Source organism: Protopterus annectens, chromosome 10.part0 (genome assembly GCF_019279795.1).
Source record: "Protopterus annectens isolate FY-2018-M chromosome 10.part0, PAN1.0, whole genome shotgun sequence".
Lineage (NCBI taxonomy): Eukaryota > Metazoa > Chordata > Ceratodontiformes > Protopteridae > Protopterus > Protopterus annectens.
Window position 1 is genome coordinate 862715471 of NC_056744.1, and position 14787 is coordinate 862730257.

Genomic DNA, 14787 nt, shown 5'->3' on the forward strand with positions numbered 1-14787 from the left:
TCCAGCTTTACCTCCATCTCACCCCCTCAAAAATACCCTCAAACATAACCCTTCCAGCTATAATTAAGGAGCATGTACTGGCTGCTCTCACTAAAGAAAAGAACATGGCCTCTATATGTCCAGGTAAGACCCCAGGATGCCTCCTGAATAGTCTTAAATATGACTTAACAGGACCCCTGGAGTAATTATTTAACTATATTTTTAAAACAAGCTTTGTGCGACAAGAATGAAAGACTGCAACAGTCATCCTCTCTCATAAGGGAGGACCTTTAACAGATCCTGGAGATTACAGACCTATTAGTCTAAATAGTCTTATTTGTAAAGCCTTGGAAAGAATTATCATGGAAATTATCAGCAAGAACATGGGAGACCTCCAGACACTGGATCAATCCCAGTTTGGCATTGTCAAAGGAAGGTCATGCTTTAATGAATCTTGTGGACTTCTTTGAAAAGGTCACTAAGGCAATGGATGAGAGAGACAGGGTCCAGACTGCCTGCTTAGATCTGGCTAAAGCATTTGATACAATGCCACTCTCGGGCATTGTCAACAAACGTATGGAACTAGGTATTAAATCCCTTTATAACACACTGGAAAGCTAGTTGTCTCATTGATAGGCCCTAGGAGGTTAGAATCTGGGAGGCCACCTCCATAAAAGAGGCAGGTTGCCAGTGGAGTCCCCCAAGGCTTTGTACTGATCCCACACCTCTTTGGCATTTACTTCGTGGATGTCAAAGCCAATGTCAGAGGCCTTCGGCTGACCAAGATCACAAATGATTACAAACTGGGAGCAGTCATTAAATCCCCCAAGATGAGAACATCCTTCATGAAGGTCTAATACAGACAAATACTTGGTGCCAAAGCGATGGCTTAAAACCAAGAACAGTAAAATGCATTATATTATCTTTTGGGAAATCTACCATCCTGGGTATATACGTTGTCAATACAACACCCTTAAAAGTTGATTCAATGATCAGGGATCTGGGAAATCATGTAAATTGTAACCTAGCCTTTGACCAGCACATGTCCAAGGCAGTAAGAAAATCATTCTGTGTTGCCCAACTTATAAGCAAGGGCATGGCATCTAGGTCCAGAGAGGTCATTATATCACTGTACTTGGCGCTCATCAGACCCATAATAGAATATAATGCCCTTTTCAATATGTACCTGACCAGACACGTACAGCAACTGTAACATCCACAAAGGTTCCTTCCTCCGCTGATCACCACAAAACCCTGTCTCTCTATGAAGTGTCATGCAGAGTTCTAAGAGATGATGTTTGCCTAGTAACAAAAGGCACAGCACGACCATCCATATAAACAGGGTTTATTACATCAAGCTTTCAAGTTGAAACTCTTTTTCCAGAATGAACCAATACATTAAAACCACAGAATAAACTAGTAACACCAGCCAATCACACAACATAAATCATAAACACATTATATAATTAACTAAATAAATCCCTCCCAGGACATTTGCCTAATTAATTAAAAAGCTTCACTGAAGCACTATGATTAACTTGGTAATATATTTAAAACATTTTATCACTACCTAGAATGCTTCGTAAAATAAATATAGCATTCTAGCCAACATATGCTTGTCTTAATTTCAAAATAAGTTTAATACTCTTAGTTTTATTGAGCCCTGGATGAACATCAGACCTAAAAAAAATTATCCATTTATATTCTGCTCTTTCTGTGGCATTCACAATGTCCCCTCACCTCTTATTCTTAAAAACTCTTTGTTGTTGTTGTTTGTCTTTTCGGCTTTTCCCGGTTAGGGGTCGCCACAGTGGAACTCCGGTCCGCTAATAATTGGCAGTTAGTTTTTGTGGTGTTGAGTTGCAGCCCGACACCCATTCAACACATGTCTTTCGAATGCCCACTCGACAGGGGGGAGGACATGCAGACTCCACACAGAAGGCACTGCATTGCATTATTCACCCCTCTAATAAATAATAGCTTGTAATATCCCAAATTTAAATGCATGCTCATTTCCAAACTGTAAAATATGCTTACTAAGTGCATTTGTCTCAACCTTCCTTCTTATTTCAGATAAATGGGAGGCAATTCTTTCCTTAAATTTACAGTTGTTTTTTCCAATATAAAAACATAAACATTTCTCACAATTAGCAAAATAAACAAAATTTTCACTATTGCACATCCCAAATGCCTTAAAACTAAAATTAGCTTGTGTAATGGGATGTATAAATTCTGTTTCCATGTTGATGAACTTACAGAAAGTACAATTATTAACCCAAAATCTCACCTCCACTCCACAAAACAACACCGTAATAATATGACCAAGCCTGCTAGCTGTACAATGAAGGGTATCCTCCTACAGACTCTCGATAGATAACAAAACACACCCCAGCAGTTCAAAAAGTTGTACGGTGGTAACGAATCAAGTAGTCACCAAATAGTCACCAAAAGAAGTTTATTAGTCAAACATCCAGAACTCCATAAAACTCCATAAAACAACACAGATTGAGCGCGCTTTCGTCTGTTAGACTTCTTCAGAATCAAATAATTCTCATAATAGACTGCTTTTTATAGTACCTCAATGGGCCATTTCAGATTCACTCTCTAAGTTGTACAAGGAGTTCAGTTGTAGTAGGCAGTTGAATACAAATAGAAGTCGTTTGGAATACGAAGACAATTTCCGCTTTTTTATACTCTACAGCCTGCAATAATATACAGTGTAAAGACTGTCACGCATGACGCATTCCCTTCCGGGCCGACCCGATTCGTTACCACTGTACAACTTTTTGAACTGCTGGGGTGTGTTTTGTTATCTATCGAGAGTCTGTAGGAGGATACCCTTCATTGTACAGCTAGCAGGCTTGGTCAGATTATTAGAAAGTACAATTATAACAAGGGATTGTACCTTTGTTAAATCTAGATAATTCTCATGTTTCCCAAAATCTCTATAGCAGAGAAGTTGTTTAAGGTTCTTCTCTTTTTTATGTACAAAATAGGGCTTTTCTCCTACTATTTTACTACCATTAACATCCGTGCATAAAACAGTCCAATTCTTTTTAATTATGGATTGAATCTGTCTGGAGTGTCTATTATAATTCATCATATATCCCATTTTATTAAATCCGACTTCTCTCATAGAGCTAACATTCTGGGCAGTATTACCTTCTCTTAATATGTATGGCTTACCTACACTAGACCTTTCAGAATTAACATATTCAGCATTCTCAGTTAGTAGACTTCTATTATAGCTTCTTGCCAAAAAGTCCTGTGTCATAGTATCAGTTTCATCTACAAACCCCTCTTCTGTAGTATTCAGTCTACTAGCTCTTAAAAATTGACTTAACTGTACCTTTGTAAATATGGGTGGGGTGCATATTGGGATTATGTACATATCTGGTTGCTTGCACCTCTTTCCTGTATATAGATGTATGAATTCTACCATTGATGCATCAATTTGATATTCAAGAAGGTAATTTCCACTACTCAGCAATGCATTTCAAACCTAAGGAAGCTAGTGCTATTTTGTAGATATTCAACAAATAGCTCCAATGCCTCCATAGTCCCTTTTCACAACAACACTTTGACATCTACAAAGTGTTTATAATAGATCAAGGCATTGTTATAATAATCATTTCTACTAGAAATCAAAAATAGTGTATTCTTCCCATCTAGCCAACACTATATTAGCATAGCTGTTGGCTACCGGTGTGCCCGTAGCTACTCCCGATATTTGATGATATACTTCATCCCCAAACATGAAAACATTATTTTGCAAAACTATCTCCAACAGAGAACATATCAATGTAATCTTGTTAGCTGCAAAAGTACTGTTCATAGCTAGAAATTCTCTTAAGATATTCAATTTCTATATTATTAGGAATGACCGTAAATAAGGACGTAATATCCATAGTTACAAACATTACATTTGTCATATTTACATCTAAAAATTTTCCCAGCGACTCCAAAAATTCACCAGTATCGCTTATGAAGGATTTACTATGATTTAATAAAGGTTTAAGTTGCTGGTCTAAATACTTACAAATCGCCATAGTGGCCCATTGTTTTCCTGAGATTATAGGTCTCTTTGGGGGATGCAGCAAATTTTTATGAAGCTTAGGCAGCCCATGGATAACAGGGCAAATTGGATGTTCTAGACAGAAATAATTATACTGTTCAGGAGTAATTGCCAATTGATGGAAACAGAATTTATGCATCCCATTACACAAGCTAATTTTAGTTTTAAGGCATTTGGGATGTGCAATAGTGAAAATTTAGTTTATTTGGCCAATTGTAAGAAATGTTTATGTTTTTATATTGGAAAAACCAACTGTAAATTTAAGGAAAGAATTGCCTCCCATTTATCTGATATAAGAAGGAAGGTTGAGACAAATGCACTTAGTAAGCATATTCTACAATCTGGAAATGAGCATGCATTTAAATTTAGGATATTACAAGCTATTATTTATTAGAGTGGTGAATAATGCAATGCAGTGCCTTCTGTGTGGAGTCTGCATGTCCTCCTCGCGGTCGAGTGGGCGTTCGAAAGACATGCGTTGAATGGGTGTGCCTCCATTGAAGGTTGGGTGTCGGGCTGCAACTCAACACCATAAAAACTAACTGCCAATAATTAGCAGACCGGAGTTCCACTGTGGCGACCCCTAACCGGGAAAAGCCGAAAAGACAAACAACAACAACAGAGAGTTTTTAAGAATTAGAGGGGAGTGGACATTGTGAATGCCACAGAAAGAGCAGAATATAAATGGATAATTGTTTAGGTCTGATGTTCATCCAGGGCTTAATAAAACTAATAGTATTAAACTTATTTTGAAATTAAGACAAGCATATGTTGGCTAGAATGCTATATTTTACGAAGCATTCTAGGTAGTGATAAAATGTTTTAAATGTATTACCAAGTTGATCATAGTGCTTCAGTGAAGCTTTTTAATTAATTAGGCAAATGTCCTGGGAGGGATTTATTTAGTTAATTATACAATGTGTTTATGATTTATGTTGTGTGATTGGCTGGTGTTACTAGTTTATTCTGTGGTTTTAATGTATTGGTTCATTCTTGAAAAAGCGTTTCAACTCGAAAGCTTGATGTAATAAACCCTGTTTATATGGATGGTCGTCCTGTGCCTTTTGTTACTGGATTTTAAACCTTGTGTTCAGTATGTCTAGCTATTCTACACCTGTTTCTTGGACTTTAGGTGATCTTTGCTTGGCATACAGGGCATCCCTGGACCCTGTTTTGATGAACCTTTTGCACATCTGCAAAACAAACAGCATTAGAACTACTAGATTAAAGGGCTTACATTTTGCTTAAAACATAAATAGACTACACAGGACTAGGACTTCAGAAAATCTGACCAACTGTTTATATCTTATTCAGATTCAAATAAAGGTTTCCCAGTCTCCAAAGTGACACTTTTGAAATGGCTTTCAGATTGCATAACTTTTGTTTATAAATATCAGAACAGAGATCTCCCCCATAGAGTTAAAGCCCACTATACAAGAGCCATTGCAACCTCTTCCACATTTATGGCTAAATTACATTTGATAGCATTTGTGATGCGGCAAAGTGGGCAAGACTGCATACCTTTATCACTCATTACAAATTCGATTTGGCCTCCAGGAACAGGGCCTCCTTTGGTTCCACGATTCTGAAGAATATTCTCCCTTGAGCCACCTAAGTAAATGGTACTAGGGATGCTGTCCCATTTGGTAAGAATGAAGGCGAGATAGGACAACAACACATAAAGAAGTTATGTATTCATCATAACATTCCATGTGTGTTGTCCATCTTCACCTTCATTCTTACATCCCACCCCCCTTCCCCCCAGCCTTTTTAGTCCTGGAAGACTGAGTTGGTGCAATTGGATATTATTAATCTCTAACCTTCTTTATTGCCCTCTAAGGTATTAAGCTGCCTTTATTTTGTATTCCTTTATTATAACTGCAAACAAGATCTGGGGAGCTTTCCTAGTGCATGCTGGGATAGGGTTTAGCCATGAGCTAGTGGAAGACCTTGAGCTTGTATAAAAGGCCGAGTTGGATCCGAGGATTGGATCTGAACCCATCCTGGTAAGAATGAAGGCAAAGATAGGCAACACACATGGAATGTTATGGTAAGTACAGAACTTCTTTTTTCCTTTCACATACCAATAGTTAAAATAAAAAATGCATGGTAATGAAATAAAAATGAGACACTGGTGCTTCCCCACCTGTCTGTTAAAAAGTGAGGGGTTTAAGAAATGGGTAGTGGAAGTTATTCAGGAATTATTAGGAAATATAGAAATTTCTTTAGAAAATATAGCTAGGAACTAGGATAAAATGAAACCAGAGTTTAAAAATAAAGTAGAAATAAAAGAAAAATAAATATGGATAAAAAGTAAAAAGACGTATTTAGGGGTACTGACAAAGGTTAAAATATTACAGAATAAGGAAAATCTCATAGAATAGGAAGAGGCACAACTGCAGAGTGCTATAGAGAAAATAAGGGACTACTTGAGTAATGCATGAGTTCTGAAAGATTGCTGTTAAGCAACTGTTTTTTGCTATTAACTCCAGAGCAGAAAACCTTTTAGTGCAATGGCTCAGGCAACATAAAGTAGAAGGGGTTATTGCCAAGGTTATGAAGCCTATAACTAGGAAAATAACCAGAGATCCTGTATAAGTCAGAGAAATGTGGAAATCAAGAAAACGTACACGTGGAAATATTTATGAAAGAATTAAATATGCCAAGGTTAGGGGTAGATGAGGCTCAATTATTAACAGGTAGGATAGGAGGAGATGAGATAAAAATGGTGATGTATAACCAGTCTGCAGGAAACTGTCCAGGAATAGATAGTATTCCTATGGAAGTTTGGAAGCTAGGAGGGAAGAAAGTGATGAGGATCTGGAAGGTTTCGTTTAACAGTATTTTAAAAGTAGGAGAAGCACCAACATCCTAGAAGAAAGCTGTGGTGGCTGTAATAACTAAAGATGGAAGACCTGACAGTTCCAGCTCATATAGGCACATTTCAATTCTAAACAATGATTATAAAGTGTTTTTGTCTATAAAGGCTAAATGAATGTCAAAGGTGTTCCGAAGACTGATAGATCTGGATCACTGTGGTTTTGTGGAGGGAGGCAAACATTTGACAGCATTAATGGAATGATGATGACCAAGAGGGAAGCAAAATTTAAGAAAATACCAGTATTGTTGGTGGGTCATGATGCAGTGAAAGCATTCGACAGAGTAAGGTAGAATTTTATGAATAGGGCAATGGAAGCATTTGCATTCCCTGACACAGTAATAAGGTTAATTAACAGGATGTAGGAGGGATTAGGAAAAAAAATAGTGTGTGTGTGGGGGGAGGGGGCTCCTCTCTTATATGTTCTTTTTGAACAAAGGAACCAGGTAGGGGTGTCCTGTTTCCCCATTGTTGCTTACTTTGTATTTAGAATCACTGACAAAGAAAATAAGAGACTCGGAAATTCAAGAATATAATTGTTATGGTGATCAAGAAAAGATGATTTTGTTTGCAGGTGATATTACTTTGTATCTGATAAACCCCAAAAAGGACATTCAGTGTTGTAGAACATTCTGAGACAGTTTCATGTCTTTTGAGGATGCAAAATTAGTGAAGATAAAACAAAGGTAGTAGCTGTAAACTGTGTACTGACACACAGATTGGTTCAGCAATACTCATATTTATGGGGACATGGCAAAATGAAAAACTTAAGGAGTATGGGTTAAAAAGGATTCTGCTATGACAGGTAAGTATGTGTGGGAAGAAACAAAAGATAATACTAAAAACTGAGAAACTGGAAGCTCTGTTTTATGGATATGGATAGCGAGTTACAAACAGTGAAAATGCTTTTAGTCCCTTTAATGTTATACACAGGTCAGGCATATTTTTATCAACTAGAGGAGAAGCTGTGGATAACAGTAAAGAGTTGAAGGATTTAATCTGGGAGGGGAAGAGGGCAAGAGTCAAGTAGGATAAGTTGATCCTTCAACCAGAACAAGGTAGTTTGGAATTACCTGATTTGAAGGGCTATTTTAGAGCTACAGAATTAAGGCTCCTCTACATAGCACAAGCAGAAAGCTGTAATTCAAAGTGGCAAGAGATGATCATGAAGCAGAGGGGAAGCTCAAGAAATAAGGAGTGACTGGAATTTTGGATGCATATCCTTAAAGAAAATAACTAACCATACAGAGTATTATATTAATAAAGTCACAGAAAATATTCTAAGAGCTAAGCCTACATGGGAATAGAGAAAGATGATTCTGCTGATAAGGATAACTGCAATTAGGGGTACAGAGAATATGCAAGAGAGGGCTGTAATTTACTGGAGAAAACTGGCAAAGAAACTAAACTACTGGGAGCAAATAGAGAAGGAAAAGTAATAGAATGGGAAGAGGCCAAGAATATATTTGTACTGCTGGCTAGAGACTGTCTTCCCTGTCAAGGATTGATATCAGAGTGTAAGCAAAGGAAAATGATTAAGGAGATTCTAAGTGAAAGACCAGCAGTGGTGCAGTTTTTAGTTGGATGTAGAACAGAAGTTGTTGTTAAAAAGGGGATAAATAGTAGGCCGTATGAAATATTGCATGATAACTATAGGCATCGATCACAGAAGGATAGAATGTATTAGGAAGAGATTGAATAAGCAATTCGCCAATGGGATAATATATGTATGGCTGTCAAATATGCACTTCTATATCACATTATCAAATGTTTACTTAATCGAATCAATAAAGGTCGAACTTTATTGATCAATTAAGTAAAACATCAAATAACATAAAAAAAAAAAAATTAAACAAAAAAAAACTGAATGGTGTAGGCAGGGGGGCTGTACCCCCCACACCCCCCTACTTAAATATACCAACTCCGATACCACACTACATTGAGGTAAACAGAAATCTCCCCTTACAGAGATTTCCGTTTACTTGCACAATGTTCTTCACTTTTGATATTGTCGCGCCGACAATATCAGACCCGATATTGTCAGCTTACGACAACGTGAAGTAGACCCAAATATGCAATAGTCTGCAAGATTTAGGATTTTTGCTTGGAAGTGTTTGCATGGGTATTTTTCTACCCCAAGCAAACACCAAATAATTTTTCCTCAGGTAGATTGTAAATGTTAGAGGTGTAATGGGGAAGAAATGAGATACTTGGGAATATATTTTTGGGGAGTTTAATGAGTTGTCAGACTACTGTGTCAGAAATACTGGGTGAGCAAATTGGTGTAGCTAAGAATTATTTTTTGAGCTGTGATACAGATCTGAATTTCATAGAGACAAGGTATTGCAGAAAGTAATTCTGGTGGCGGCCAAAAAAGCAGTTACCAAAAAATGGAAATTAAAGTCTAAACCAAACATACTACAATTATTGAATATAGTAACAAAGATAAAAAAAAAAAAACTGGAATGGGGATCTTTAGAAAAGGGTAGGAGCAAATTACATGGAAAAATGGGAATTGTGGGAACAGTACATGCAGAATAATTAAAAAAAAAAAAAAATTTTCTTCAACTTCTTTCACGTCAGTTAGAGGATGTTCCTTTGTGTGTGTGTGCATTATTTTTTCCCTTGGGAGACCTCTAGGAGCCAACACTCAATGGTTGTACCCGAAGAGCAGGTTTGAATCTCACCGGATCTGACCCTGCCTCTGGGGGCTTTGGTGTGGGTGAGTTCAGATCCTACCTCTGCCTCAGAGCTTCTGTCTTTTGCATTGGAGATTCCCTCAACTTTGAAAACTTTTTTGTCAGATCCAGGGTGTTCTTTGGATCAAGGATGGAGTGTCTTTGAGGTTATGAGGAGAGTAATGACTACATCCCAGTCTATCTAGGGTCTTCCTTCCAGTTCTAGGCCAGTGACTTTACCTTCTCATGTATCCCTTCCACAGGACTGCAGAGACCCCTGGCCTCAGAACGTCCAGCAAGGGCCCCCCCCTTCTGAAACTTCCTTAGATTATCCCACTAAGGAAGTCCCTCGGAAGAGGACTTGCTGAACTACTTGATTCATTTTACTAGGTTACAGAGGGACATTTTGAAAGAACTTTCAGACTCCTTGCAAGGAGCTGTAGATGATGCAGTGGCAGACAAAGTAACCGCTCAGTTTGCCAGCGTCAATTTAGTTGTAAACTCCTCCATGAGACTTATTTCATATGTAACAAATGAAACAAATAGGGCAGTGGGTTTAGGCATTTCTCTTAGGAGGCAGGCCTGGATTAGCCTTTGTGATTTTGTGGAGCCCTTCAAGTCTTCCTTCATTAATGCCCCCTTAGATGGCGTCTGTTTTTGGGCCCAAAGTAAAAAACACTCACCAGGTGCAAACAGGAAGGCAAGACCTTATCTGCTATTAGACTATGTTTTTCCACACCCACTAGATCCTTTCCCAAAGGTCAAAGAGGTAGTGGAAAGATGTGGTTCAAAAAATCACAAAGGTCTTTCCAAGACACACAGGGTGAAAGTTCCCCTAAATGCAGTGGGGGGAACAGTAATGGAAGAAGCCATCCTCGCGGCAGGGGAGGCCCACAGAATCAGGTTTCCAGAGTATCTTTCTTTGGTAGGCCCTTTCAGTGCTCCTGAAGGGTATGCGATTGTCCGACTCTGGAGGCAGTTGGAGCCATTGTCTCTGCACCTTCTTACCTGGCTAAAAATCACAAACGACAGATGGGTGCAGAACATAATATCCAGGCGTTATGTCATTCTCTTCTCCTTCCCACTCCCATAAACTAATCAGTTCCAGACATTCCACTCATTCAAAAGGAACAAACAACCTTAGAAATTCAAAAGTTGCTAAGAAAGAGTCATCCAAGAAGTCCCCACTGACCAGAGAGGATTCAGAACTTACTCAAGGTTCTTTTTAGTTCCAAAGAAAGCAGAGGACTGGAGAACCATCTTGGATCTCAGCATTCTAAACAAATCTGTGAAAAAAATCAAGTTCCAGATGGTGACACTATAGTTCATACTTCTATTTTTGGGGAAAATACAATTGGATGTGCTCTATAGACCTTCAGGATGTGTATGACCATATACAGATGGAAAGGCAGTCCAGAAGGCACTTGCACTTCCAGCTAGGACCCAGTCACTTTCAATTTTGAACTCTGCCCTTTGGTCTCACTATAGCCCCCAGATTGGTCACCAAATGCATGGCAGTAGTTGTGGCTCACTTGAGACACCAAGGATTTTGGGTGTTTCTGTATCTAGACGACTGGCTCATAACTGCCCCACCCAGGCATCTTCTGCTACAAGCCATGGACTATACCTTACAACTCTGTTCCTCCCCAGGAATAACCATAAATTACGAACAATTTGCTCTAGAGCCATGTCAGAACTTGGTCTTCATAGGAGCGGAAATAAACACAAGGATGATAGCAAAACTTACACAAGACAGAGTGGACTGTCTTCAGTATTATGTAAGAATGTTGATCAAAAAGAAATGAGATTGTGCCAAACTAGTTCTCCAAGTACTGGGCAAAATGGCCACCTCAGTTGTCATTCCTTTAGCTCATCACCACATGAGAATTCTTCAATGGACACTTTTGATGTAGTGGTCAATTCTAGAACTTCCAATGACACACAAGATCATGATAACCAATTCATACAAGAAGGATCTTCAGTGGTGGATTCACTCTCCACTGATGGCTCAAGGCCGTACCTTTATTCCTCCCCAACCCCAAGCCATGGTGACTATAGACACTTCCCAGGTAGGGTGGGGGTGCATTATCTTCACAGTATCTGGCATCAACACAAGGCCCATTTGCACATAAATGTCCTGGAGATGCAGGCAGTGCTTTTAACATTGCAAGCATTTCAAGATATCCTCCCTCTGAGAATTATAGCAATTTAGTCAGACAACATGTCTGTGGGTCTGGTACATAAACAAGCAGGGGAGAACTAGATCTTATCCCCTTTGTCTGGAAGCCATGAGGGTCTGGCAATGGGCTACATCTTTCAGTCACTTTCTGATAGCAATGCACATTCCAGGGAGGTCCAATGTAATTGCAGACAAATGGAGCAGAGCCATACTATGGCCTCACGAGTGGTCCCTCAGTCAAAAGGTTGCAGAAGAGATCTTCCAAACATGGGTCCAGCCTTGCTGAGACCTTTTTGCTTCATCCACGAATAACAAATGCAGCAACTACTTTGCCCTGATCCCCCCTCCAGGGGAGTCCCGACTTCTTTGTGCCTTTCTGCCAATTCCTTTAATTCCCAAATTTCTGCAGAAAGCAAGCTTTTGAAGACAATAGTAATCCTAATTGCCCTCTGTTGGCCTCAACAAATTTGGTTCCCCTTCCTTCGGCCGCATGTTCAAGATGAACCATGGATTCTGGATCCTGTTCCAGACCTTCAGACTCACCCAGACTGGGATGGTTCATCCCAATCTAAACAATCTCAAACTGACAGCTTGACAGCTCCAATTCTCCTGATAGCCACATTTCCTTTCCTTTCCTCTCATGTCAGACAAATTTTGGTGTCTTCTCATAAATCATCAACAAATAAACTGTACAAAGGAAAATGGAAAATATTTGTTTCATGGACTAACTCTGATAAAATTGACCCCTTTACTGCTCAGATTCATTCTATACTAGAATATTTGGCTAACTCTTCAGTGAAGCTGCTGCAGCAGCTACTATTAGAGTTCAACTGGCAGTGATTTCAAGCTTTCATATAGTAGAAAATGGATATGGAATCATGTTAAACAGACTTTGTGAAGCATTCTTGAAGTGAACTACAATGCTAAGACCCCGTACTAAGACCCATCCCCACCTTGAGATCTGAATGTTGTTTTGTTGAATATTATCTGTCCTCCATTTGAACCTTCTATGACTTGGAAGTAACTTTCTTGGAAGACGCTCCTCTTAGTAGCAATTACCTCAGCAAGGAGAGTTTCAGAACTGCAATCTTTATCCGCCAGGCCACCATATCTGATATTTCATAAAGACAGAGTTTCTTTATGCAACAACCCTTCTTTTCTGCCCAAAGTTGTATCTGAAATTAATCTCAATCAATCGAGTTACCAGTATTCTTTCCAAATTTTCAGATTAAAGGATCTACTGGACATTCATAGACAGTTACATTTGTACCTACATATAACTACAGAACTCTGACAGTCAGACCAGCTGTTTGTTTCTTACTCTAACGCTAGGAAAGGCCTACCAGTATCTAAGTTTACCTTATCAAAATGGCTTTCTGAATACACTTCCTTGTTTATAATTCTAAAAACAAAACTCTCACTGCACCTGTCAAAGCTCATTCTACCAAGGCGCTATCTACTACTGCAGCTTTCCAAGGTAGGCTGTTTCTGGACAATATCCGCGCTGCAGCTACATGGGCAAACCCTCATACCTTTATCACTCATTACAAGGTAGACTTGGGCTCCAGGAGTAGAGCATCCTTTGGTTCTGTGGTTCTGAGGAATATTCTTCCATGAGCCAGCCAAGGATCATGTAGCTTGGGACTCAGTCCCACAAGTGAGAATAAAAGCGAGATTGACATCACATAAAGAAGTTGTGTACTTACCATAACGTTCCATGTGTGTTGTCCATATCCACCTTTATTCTCACAAACCATCCACCATACCCCCTGCCCATGGCTAAATGGCATTACATAAATCATGGCATTAGATAATCCATCAAATGTAAAGTTTTAGTTCTTTTCACATTTCTGACCATATCATTTACTTGTGTTATAATAAACTATTAGTTTGTGTTTTATATCTGTGCAGTCTCTTCTTTTATTTATTTAAATATTTTCAATTTTATTATATATTCTTATATATTTTATTACAAATCTTGGGTCACAGTCCCTACTCCTATATTCGTTGCTGATCTGTGCATGTCAACACAGTTCACATAAAGATATATAATGTGTCTATGCTGTTGACTGGAATGTACTACACATTTTGAGTACCAAATATCAATGTTTATGTGTTACATTTTTTCATTTTTTATTCTGCTAACCATTCCATTTCACTGTTCTCATCTTATTGCCAATAAACTTAAATTTTTATGTGCCATTTGTACTCTAGTATTTTCTCTTGCTTCTAGTAAATGTTGCATAACTGTGATGATTCTTCTTTTGTACATTTGTTTCATTAGCTTGGATTTCCAGTCAAATTGCACTGTATACAGGGTGGGGAAGGTACCATATGTACTATGCAGGCCATTTCTTATTCATAGGCAGGAAGCTACTCAGTAATGTAGCCTGTCACTACTGAGCAGTTAGGTTTTCAGAGACTCATGTAAATGCAATAGTTAGTGAGCAGAGCATGTGCTAAGAAGGCCCCTTACACAACCCAAGTACATGCTGTGTTAAGACACTTGTGTCATAGGGGCAGCACAGACATTTTTATAAGGCAGGTTTCTCAACAGAATAGCACAGAATATGTGGAAGAGTATGATGATGTTTTTCAGTATGCACCTGTACATTCAAATGGGGTTAATCTGAGCAGGGTGAAGCAGTGTGCTGTTTTTGTGTATGAGAGGGTGTGTGTCTGTCTGATGCCTTTGTCTGTATGCTTGTGTGCATTTAGGGTGTATTTGTCACCATGTCAGAGTGTCTGTACAGGCGTGTGTGTGTGTGTGTGTGTGTGTGTGTGTGTGTGTGTGTGTGTGTGTGTGTGTGTGTTTGTGTGTGTGTATGTGTTAGGGTTGGTTTGTGCCTGTATGTGGTCTGCTACTGTACTCTGCTGTGGAGTGTTGGTTGGTAGGGCACTAAATGGAGCAGTGTAATAACTGCTCCATTTGAGCAATTCACAGTCATGCAAATTCACAGTTAATGAGATGTCACTGCAGTGAAACCGCTGATCTTTC

The 14787-nt window shown here is 38.9% G+C and overlaps 1 protein-coding gene across 1 annotated transcript in view; it reads left to right on the forward strand.

Moving 5' to 3' along the window:
- TGFBR3 (transforming growth factor beta receptor 3) overlaps positions 1-14787 on the forward strand; it is a 2354992-nt gene that overhangs the window by 1836517 nt on the left and 503688 nt on the right. The window lies entirely within an intron of this gene.